Raw genomic sequence first — 10,079 nt, forward strand, 5'->3', positions numbered from 1 at the left:
TTAAAAACCTTAACAATCAAACAATACAGTATCTGTAACTACTCAGCACAGCATACATGATTATAGGATTTGAAGAAATATTAGGTAGTACCCAATCACAGGTGAAAAGGTACAAAGTCATTGAAGTGAATAGCTTTTTGCTTAGTTTATCAATAGTTCTAGAAACATAGGCATATTTCTCTGCTGGACATACCCACTGGTCATGCTCTCGTGAGCTCAACACATCAGGGTATAGGTCAAACACTGTTCATTAAATTCAGAGTATTTCAAACAGTATAAAAAGTAATAAAGTAACCATCTTTAATTATTGTTAACTGATCTGTGGTCAAGGACAGATCTATTCACATTGCATACAGCATTGTATATCAGTTGGAAAATAGAAGGAGGCAAATGGCCATCTTTATTACATTGGCAAAATAGTCACTTGGTACTTGAGATTACATATCAGACATTTCAGTCATTCCCAGGGCAATAAAGTTATCATCAGTCTGTGGCTTGATTTGGGCTACCATAATCTTACTGGCAGCCTTACGAAAACCTACTGCACAGCACTGTACACAGCAGGCAGTACACATCTTCCAAGCGCAAACCACAATCAGCACAACAACGATTAACATGCCCAATCCAGTGATTCCTATTTGAATGATAGTCAAAAAGAAACCCCGAACAGAGGAGGTCAGTCAGCACAATTCCTAGCTTCAGGTTCCCCCAAAGCTGACTGCAGCCATACTTGTGATATTAGCAGATTCATCGTGGATAAAAGTACAACAGTCATGACCTATCACAGCACAGCTACCTCCCTGAGCTGACAACAGATAATCCAGTGCCATACGGTTCTGGAGCACTACCTGCCTCATGGCCTTCATCTCAGACGCAACTGCAGTTAAGGTGTCGGCTGTCTCATTACCAATGGACTCCAACCCTACTGCTAATCTCCTAATATCTCTAAAGGCAGTGATAACACCATACACAGGGAGAATGGCAACTGAAAACGTGAAAAGTGACTGAGTACTATTGAATCCACGTGATGTGATCCCAGCTTCTTAGCATCTGCATTAATAATACTTCTCTTGTGGCGGTGCCACCAATGTTTGGGAAAGGGGTGCAGGGGCAACCCATCTACAGGTCTGAGGGCTCCTACAATAAACCCAAGGTAACACGTTCCTGACCAGACGGCCGGCAGGAAATAATAAGCACTCTTAACACATACCCACATGGTGCCATTGTTAGCTGCACGACGAGACCAAAATGGTGATGCCCTTATACTTACAGGTCCATCTGCAACAGGCAAATCATGCAACAGGCTGTTAGCATACATACCACAGTGTGGTTACATGTATTTTTACCAAATACCTTCCCATAATCATTTAAACATTTAATCAACCATATACTACATCTTCTGTAGTATGCTAAAAGTGTAGGAATAGCATAGTCAGCAACATCAGGAATTTATGTCACCCGCCCAAATGGTATACAGGACAAGTAACATTGAACTCAGATACAATTGAACTTACAAATCATCCAGTAGAGTGTGAGCATACATAGAAACCGTATCCTTGCATGTATTTTTTCACTCTCACTGTACCACTATGCCATACACAAAACAATGCAGGTGGGGCATATTCAAGAGATGACTGACTTGTTCGACAGAACAGTCACATTTGTTATATCCAACCCTACACAAGGCCACTTCTTGACCTTACACATATCAGCCATTGACAGAGGGACAGATATCCCTGGATAACCTCCAGAATGCTTGGGACTCTAACCACAAACCCTGCAAGGTCTGTCCCCTCTAATGCTGCGTCCAGTCATTTTTTTTTTTTTCGTCCACGGAAAGGTGTTGTTGCACAGATTGTTCTTCATGTGTGCTTTATGATGAATCTCAATGTTCACATCAGTATAATTGGGAGCGTGCAATAGTGACTCTCGGTGTGGCTCATGTATGCGATGTCTGTGGACTCGTGCGTCCAGTATCAGTAAATGTCTGTCAGGTGTGTGCGTCAGTATGTCTGGATCTCATCTCTCATCGTAGCTCCGGCAGCGGCCTCGGTTTCCTTGAAACAACCGAAGGCCTCCACCACAGTATCCTCTCGTCCCCATTCTGGGTGCTGTCATCTGCTTCATGTAGAGGCCGGAGGAAGACTGAAAGTGTCTTCCCCTCTCCAGGCTCCTCTCTCTGGTTTCCCGTCTGGGTGCTGTCATCTGCTTCATGAATCACACATGGGGGAGAGAGGCATGGTAGCAACAGCAGCCCCTCTCTGGCTTTCTCCTCATGTGACTCACCTTTCGACGTCTTCAACACCTCCGGGTGGGTGCTCTTTGGGACCTCCTTCTCAGCACCCCTGGATTGGAGTGCTGGATGGCGGGATCCTGGTTTTGGCTCAAATCGGTCAGCTGGACTGGAGCCTGCTCCCGGATCAGCCGCTGCAAACGGGTCTCCACCCCCCTTGGTGTACTCCTGGAGGAGTAACCCAGTGGGGATGAGACAAATGACAAGTTGGAGCAGGCACCATTTGGAGGTGCACCTGCTCCTCCACCGACCCCTGGCTCTCCGTTGGGACCCTCCACCTTTACAGCTGTGTGAGTCACCAAGAGAAAACCAGGTATGGACCGGTCCATCTTGGTGAGAGGGCAGTCCTCCGTTTGTGCACTTTCACATAGTCTCCCGGTTGATAGGGATGACATGGCTCCCCAGCGGGCAGCTTTCACCTGTGAATGCACAACCCTGGTTGCTCTAGTTAGGGCAAAACAAAAGTTTAACATTGTATCATCCATCTGGTGGATATCCATCTGTTTCAATGATAGTGGGGGAGAGACAGGCAATTTCATTGGTCTCCCTAAAACTATCTTGTGTGGGGAAAGTCCATTCCTCCTCTGGGCTCATGGCCATATGAGCTAGTGGGAGTGCATCAGGCCATTTTAGGCCAGTCTCTTCACATATCTTGGCTAGTTTGTTTTTCAAAGTTCCATTTTGCCTCTCCACTGCCCCTGCAGACTGTGGGTGGTAGGGACAGTGAAAATGCTGGTTGATCTGGAGCGCTTTACAAAGTTCCTGAACAATTTGATCCGTAAAATGTGAACCTCTATCACTGGACAGTCTTGTGAGGATCCCATATCTACAGATCACATCTCTAATGAGAATCTTGGCTACCGTGGTAGCATCAGCTTTCCGACATGGGTAGGCTTCTACCCATTTCGAGAACATGTCAACAATTACAAGTACATACTCAAAATTACAACACTTGTTGTTGTACAACATTTTGTAAATTAATAAAAGGACCACTTGGTGGTGGGTGGGATCTTCTCTTTGGTCCCTTTTCGGGATTATGCTGCTGGTAAATATGACACTGAGCACAATGTTGCTAAGCCTTTGTGGAAAAAAACAGGTGCAAACCAATCTGTATTTACTATTGAGACCATACCCCCCTTGCTCGTATGGGCACATCCGTGCGCCATGCGAGCCAACCAAGGGAACAATGCACTTGGAATCTTTTGCACAGCCAACAGATAACCAATCATCCCTCTCAGTGTTATCAGCAGCGGCTCAAAGGTCCGCCACAACATGAAGAGAGGGAGTGCGTGTTTCCGGTTGCTGAGACACAAACAAATAGAGACCTGGGACACATCAGAGGAGTTGGCCGCAGCCTTTGCTGCTAAATCAGCTCTAGCATTTCCTCTTGAAACATCATCTGTATTGTTAGTATGAGCCTCACACTTAGTAACAATAGCTAGCTTTCTCTGTAGTAGTATTGCAGACAACAAATTATCAATCATCTTTCCATTCTTGATTGCTCCACCTGAGGAGTTAATGAAACCTCTTTCTCGCCATATGGCACCAAAATCGTAAGTAACTCCAAATCCATACCTTGAGTCAGTGTGAATATTTACGACCTTGCCTTCTGACAAACAACATGCCCTTGTCAAAGCAAAACTCTGCCTGCTGTGCAGTGCATTGTGGAGACAGTTTACCAGATTTGAATGTCTCACTGTCCGTGCAGACCGCATATCCGGAGTTTAGAGAGCCATCCCATTCTCGGGACAAAGATCCATCTACGTACAACACAAGTTCAGCATTATCCATAGGTTTGTCAAACATATCAGGTCTGGGTGTTAGCACTTTATCGACAACCATCTCACAGTCATGTGGTTCACCATCATCAAGGGTGGGCAACAATGAAGCTTGATTCAATGGGGAGCATCTATGGATTGTAATGTTACTTTGAGTCAACAATTACAGTTCATACTTTGTAGCTCTAGTGGCTGACAGGTGTTGAGTTTTGGTGCGTAACAGAAAAGCACTTACTGCATGAGGAACCATCACTGCCAAGGGCGACCCCAGCACTATATCTGAAGTTGCTTACACACATGTTGCCGCAGCACAGCCTGCTCGTAAGCACGGGGGGAAACCTGCTGCCACAGTATCTAAAGAAGAACTCACATAGGCAATAGGCCTCTTAAGATTACCATACTGCTGGGTCAGTACACCCTGGTGTAGTCTGGCAGACCGAGAGCTGGAGCCTGGGCCCAGGCCTGCTTGAGAGATACAAATGATTTATCAGCTTCAGTTTTCCACAACAAATGAGTATCAGTCTCCTTCCTTAAATCAAGGATAGGTCTAGCCAACACAGCATAATCAAGGATCTACTAACGACAATACCCGGCTGAACCTAGAAAAAGACTTGAGTTGTTTTGGTGTTCTAGGCTTCGGTATCCATCGGATGGCCTCCACTCTATCAGGCGTCAATAGATGCTCTGTACCTTTGAGTGTATGGCCCAGATACTTGACCTCCTAAGACCATAACTGCAGTTTTGCCTTTGAGGCCTTGTGGCCCTTCTCAGCCAGTGCCTGTAGCACAGCAATAGTGTCCTGTTGGCAGGAGGCAATATTCTTAGAACATATCAAAAAGGTCATTAATATACTGCACCAGAGTAGAGCCGGCTGCTAAGGTGACATCCTGGAGGTCCTCTCGTAATGCTTGACTAAACAACGTAGGTGATTCGGTGTACCCCTGTGGTAGAACTGAAATGTATAGTGGACCTGGCGAAACGTGAATGCAAACAGATACTGGCTCTCTTCTGCAATGGTAACAGAAAAGAAAGCAAACAATAGTCATTCACAGAGCTAGAAAGTAACAGGGTTACTTGCTAAGTATCGTAACAGGGTTAGGCACAACAGGATGTATAACACAGGCATTACCTGCTTATAAACCCATAATAAACTTCCAAGTATTTTATTAGCATTAAAGGATCAAATTGACCTAAAGTCTACCTATGACTCCTTGTTTCAACAAAGCATTAATAACTGGGACAATACCTTTCCCTACTTCTCTATTACTAGCATACTGAGGTACGGTTCTCAAGAGTCGTACTACAAACAATGATAACAACTGGGGTAGCATTCTTAATGCGCCCAATATGATAAGCGTGTGTGGACCACAGTAGCTCAGGCCCAGCTTCTAGCAAGGCCACATCTGCGGTCGCTAAAATCTCTGCATTCCACTGCTGGGGGATGTGTATGGGATTGCTAGGCCAAGTGTTCTTTATCCTAAGGAATAGATAAGAAAAAGTCAGTAGTGCATTTCATTTCGGTTCAGTTTGCACAACAAATTCCTTTCCAACAGATTTACTTGTTACTTACTTTTACATAGTTGAAAGAAATACATGTTCATCTTTCAAAGATCCATCTATCCACCCATAAGAGCTAACTGACAGTTGTGTCCACAGGAACCCCAGAAACTACCACTATCATCTCATTGATTTGGGTACTGTATACTGTTGAACTGGCTAACCTAGTAGCTCTGGGTCTTACTTGAAAAAAAAGAAGCTCTCTGCCTCCCGTATTCTTGATTATTATTATTTTTAGAGGACTCTAACCTCAAGGATTTGAACCTATTTTTTTCTTTACTTTAGAGGACTCTAACCTCAGGGACTCTAACCCTATTTTTTAGAGGACTCTAACCTCAATGATTTGAACCTATTTTTTTTTTTTTTTTTTGAAAAAAAATGTACATATATTATTCTCCGTAAGACATTCATTTGCAATGTCATTAATTTCTCAACTTTCTTTCCTGCATTCTCCTGCATCAATGTACAATTATGTTTGACATAATCCATAATCATATCAACAGTTTTTGTTCTCCCAATTTAGAACCTGTTTCTTAACTTCTACCTGGAGTTCAGGAAGCAATCCACATATGAACACATGATAAAGTGGCATGGGGATGCAGCTGCTGTAAAACCAGAATGTTTTTTTTTGTTTTTTTTTTCAACAAAAAAAAATCCTAGTAAGTCTTTCCAGATCATCTGTAGGATCCTCATCTTTTCTGTTTGCGATCATACACTTTGCTCCAGTCAAGCAACACCCCTCCAGTATTACTGCCATTAAACACCATCAGAAACCTATGCTTTAAGTTTTCTCAACATACCGGTCTGGAGTTCACCCTCTAAGCCTTGATTCAAATCAATAAAAGTAGGTATGTTGGCATTGATAGCTATATTTGCAAATCTCTTAGAAAATGTTGCTGAGTCCTCTCATGTCAGGAAATCCCTTTCCTAGCTCCCTCAGCTCAGTCACTGACCATGGGCTATAAGGTACATAGGCTGTCATACATCAGGACGTGGATATGCACACATAGGGTTCATTGATACCTGGGGGTTCAACTGATAGTTACAGGCCTTTCATGGTTGGGGCTCTCTCTGCTTGATTGACCTGAACCCTTTCCACAACCTCATAAGCAGTAGTGCTTCTTCTGTTCTTAGGCCTTCCTGACTAACCTCACCAATCATATTTTCTGTGGTATGAACCTCAACCTTCTCTTGTAGGTTCTGTGCTGGTTGCACCTGACCCGCTGCTTCCCATAACAATGAATTTTCCATGTCTCTGGCTCTCCTCTGCATAGCCGCAGCTATAGCAACAACATCATCTTCATCGTCGGTAAATAGGCTACAAATCTTAGGTAGTAGTTTCCCTTGAGCGCTACCTTCAGCCTGTTTCACAACTACTGACTCCTCACAATTTGTTTTGGCACCGTTAGCATGTGCAAGCAATGTCTCGAGTTCCCTCACTTTATGACTTTGTTCAGTCTGATCACGTTCTAACGTGACTCCCCGACCTTCTCTCTATCAAACTGCTCTAGTTCAATTCTAGCAGCCTCTTGTTTGTCTCGCTCGAAACGTTCTAGCTCACTTTTCTGTGCATCTTGTCTCTGTTTCTCAAGACGCTCCAGCTCACTCCTAGCTTCTCTTATCAGAATCAGTTTTAGCTTGATCTGATTGTATTTTCTCAAGATAGACAATGCCACGTCGTCTCGTAGCTTCAGTTAACCATATCATAAACATTGGCCAGCTGACAAATTGTTTACACGTCCGACTTGTTTCCTTGTCTTTCAAAACCGCTTTTAGACTCTCCAATATTTTTACGTCAAACGTTCCCTCCAACGGAAAACAATGTGTCGGGTCATGATTTGTCCACGCATGCCATTTTGTCAATGCTTGACACTGCTTGAATTCCATGTAGCTCAAACATATATCTGGCTGGACTGTTCGCAGGTAACAACGTCTCTATCGTTCTCGTAGTGGAAGCTGAACTACCCATACTGAATTACGACGTAGGCTATCTGTAACAAATCTCCTAACGGTATGAAACCAACTCTATTGATTTACTGCAGCAAGAAATCACACAGCACTTTAGAACAGTCACAAAACCACATAGCAATGTAAAACGGTCACATAGCACATAGAAGAATAAAAGAACTACAATATAACTCGCTAGTGAACTACAAATATGGCCTTTTCAAGCCAAACTATCCTCGCCTTCCGGGCGCTCAATCATGGGACGCGCATACAAAAAAACCTCAACTTGGGAACGCGCCTACAATAATTTCCACAACTCCGTTACGTCATGAGTAACAAAATAACAACAATTCGTGCTTAAGAGAGACGAGCTGATCAATAAACTGCCAGTCTATCTTTCCCTCAGTATTTGATTGTGTCCCTCGCTGATAATTAAATGCCAAGCTTGTCAGTTAAAAGCCTAACTGCCCCTTTACATTGTCAAAGTATCCCTAACTTGTTTAAAACCACTTTACCCTTAAAAGTTGGTCTCTCGCATAAAGCCTGTGACCCTGATACATTATGACTGCCCACCTACTGTGCTTGGTCTTAAGAAAAGCCCAAAACAAAACTTAATACAGTTACAATTCAAACCAAAATAAAAGTCCCACTAAGATCTCTGTTCAAAAGAGAAAAGCCCAACACAAAACTTAATACAGTTACAATTCAACTTAATACAATTCAAACCAACATAAGATGTCTGTTCAACTAAAGTTTTCAGCTGTAAACGTGCATTTTAAAAGAAACACATACCTTTCCTTGTTTGGTTCACCCCTGGTCTGCATCTGTAAAACCATACTCTCTGTTATCAGATCCTTTTCCCCAGATCAAGAGTATGGGACGTATTCTCTTAACAGATCCTTTGCCTCAGATCAAGAACACAGATTGTTTTACATACTTTTTCAATACTTCACACGACCAGAGTTCTTGTACGCTATCAGAGTTTGCCAACTCTGACCAAGACAAAGTAAAAATAGCAAGTCAATTAATGACCCAAATTTACTAAACCAAAACTCTAATATTATCTTCCTCCTGTTGAGGCCTAGCAGACTCTGGTCTGCTAAGACCAGGCTCCCAACTGAACGTCACAATAAAAGGTTCTTAAATTGTTTACGTTACCAGCATCGCAGAGGGACAGCAGGCGCACCAAGCATAAAGCAGTCCGTGAATGGGGTTTTGGAAAAGGATCCCCTTACCATTTAGTTTTGTGCACCACGGGTTCTGCTTTATACTGGTGCTGCCGTGGGTCTCTCCTGGATCTGGTTCTGCAATCCTGCTGCTCGACAACGCCAATTGATGAAGAAAGTGTTTTGTCCGTCTCTTCATAAACGGAGTGACTAAGTTCAGTTGAGTTCTGGATTTTAATAAGTATTATCAATCTGCAGATTGGGAGAGAAAACCAGACCTCTGACAATAAATGACCACACAACACCAGGCTTAGGTCTCAATCATGTCTCTCTCTGGTTTGAAAGCCGGAGGACCATCTTTTATAGGGCACAGGAATGTAAACATAGATAGTGACAGTCAGGCTGTAATGACGTTACAACAGTCTCAGAGGAAGAGATTCACAGCTCCCAACACATGACCACTCAGACTAGAGAGATCATAGTTGGCGCTCTCCTTGTAGTCATGACCAAGGACGTTTACCCAGTACTTTCTCCTGATCACGAACATCTATTAACCCTGACACATAGACACCATCTACTCTTATTAATAGCAAGCTTACATGAGAACATACTAACTAGTATCCAATGACTAGTTATATTGATTAGTGAATAATGTAAGCACACAGGAAATCCCAATTTCTTCCACACCTGGTTAGTACTTGGATGGGAGACCGCCTGGGAATACCAGGTGCTGTATGCTCTTTTGCTCACTTGCAATATGCACAAGTAGTCCTTCATGAAAGGGGCTGGAAGCTGCTTTCATTTTGCCGAGAGAGAGACCACCTTGGATTGTCAAATACCAAATCTGGATATGAATAAGTAGCCTATGGTTGTCAACCTATTTTGTACGGCCAAACCAGCATGGCAACGCCCGTTCTCGGAAGCTAAGCAGGGTTGGGCCTGGTTAGTACTTGGATGGGAGACCGCCTGGGAATACCAGGTGCTGTATGCTCTTTTGCTCACTTGCAATATGCACAAGTAGTCCTTCATGAAAGGGGCTGGAAGCTGCTTTCATTTTGCAGAGAGAGAGAGAGAGAGAGAGAGAGAGAGAGAGAGAGAGAGAGAGAGAGAGAGAGAGAGAGAGAGAGAGAGAGAGAGAGAGAGAGACCACCTTGGATTGTCAAATACCAAATCTGGATATGAATAAGTAGCCTATGGTTGTCAACCTATTTTGTACGGCCAAACCAGCATGGCAACGCCCGATCTCGTCCGATCTCGGAAGCTAAGCAGGGTTGGGCCTGGTTAGTACTTGGATGGGAGACCTCCTGGGAATACCAGGTGCTGTATGCTCTTTTGCTC

At 43.6% G+C, this 10,079-nt stretch overlaps 1 non-coding gene and 1 pseudogene across 1 annotated transcript; both read left to right on the top strand.

The window, feature by feature from the left end:
* The first annotated feature begins 9,623 nt into the window (after positions 1-9,623).
* LOC134010230 (5S ribosomal RNA) lies at positions 9,624-9,732 on the top strand (annotated as a pseudogene).
* Positions 9,733-9,951: 219 nt separating this feature from the next.
* On the top strand, positions 9,952-10,070 carry LOC134010195 (5S ribosomal RNA). Its single transcript, XR_009928338.1, has one exon. It is a non-coding gene; the product is annotated as a 5S ribosomal RNA (ribosomal RNA).
* Positions 10,071-10,079: the final 9 nt, after the last annotated feature.

The sequence above is a fragment of the Osmerus eperlanus genome, chromosome 23, assembly GCF_963692335.1.
Source record: "Osmerus eperlanus chromosome 23, fOsmEpe2.1, whole genome shotgun sequence".
Classification (NCBI taxonomy): Eukaryota; Metazoa; Chordata; class Actinopteri; order Osmeriformes; family Osmeridae; genus Osmerus; species Osmerus eperlanus.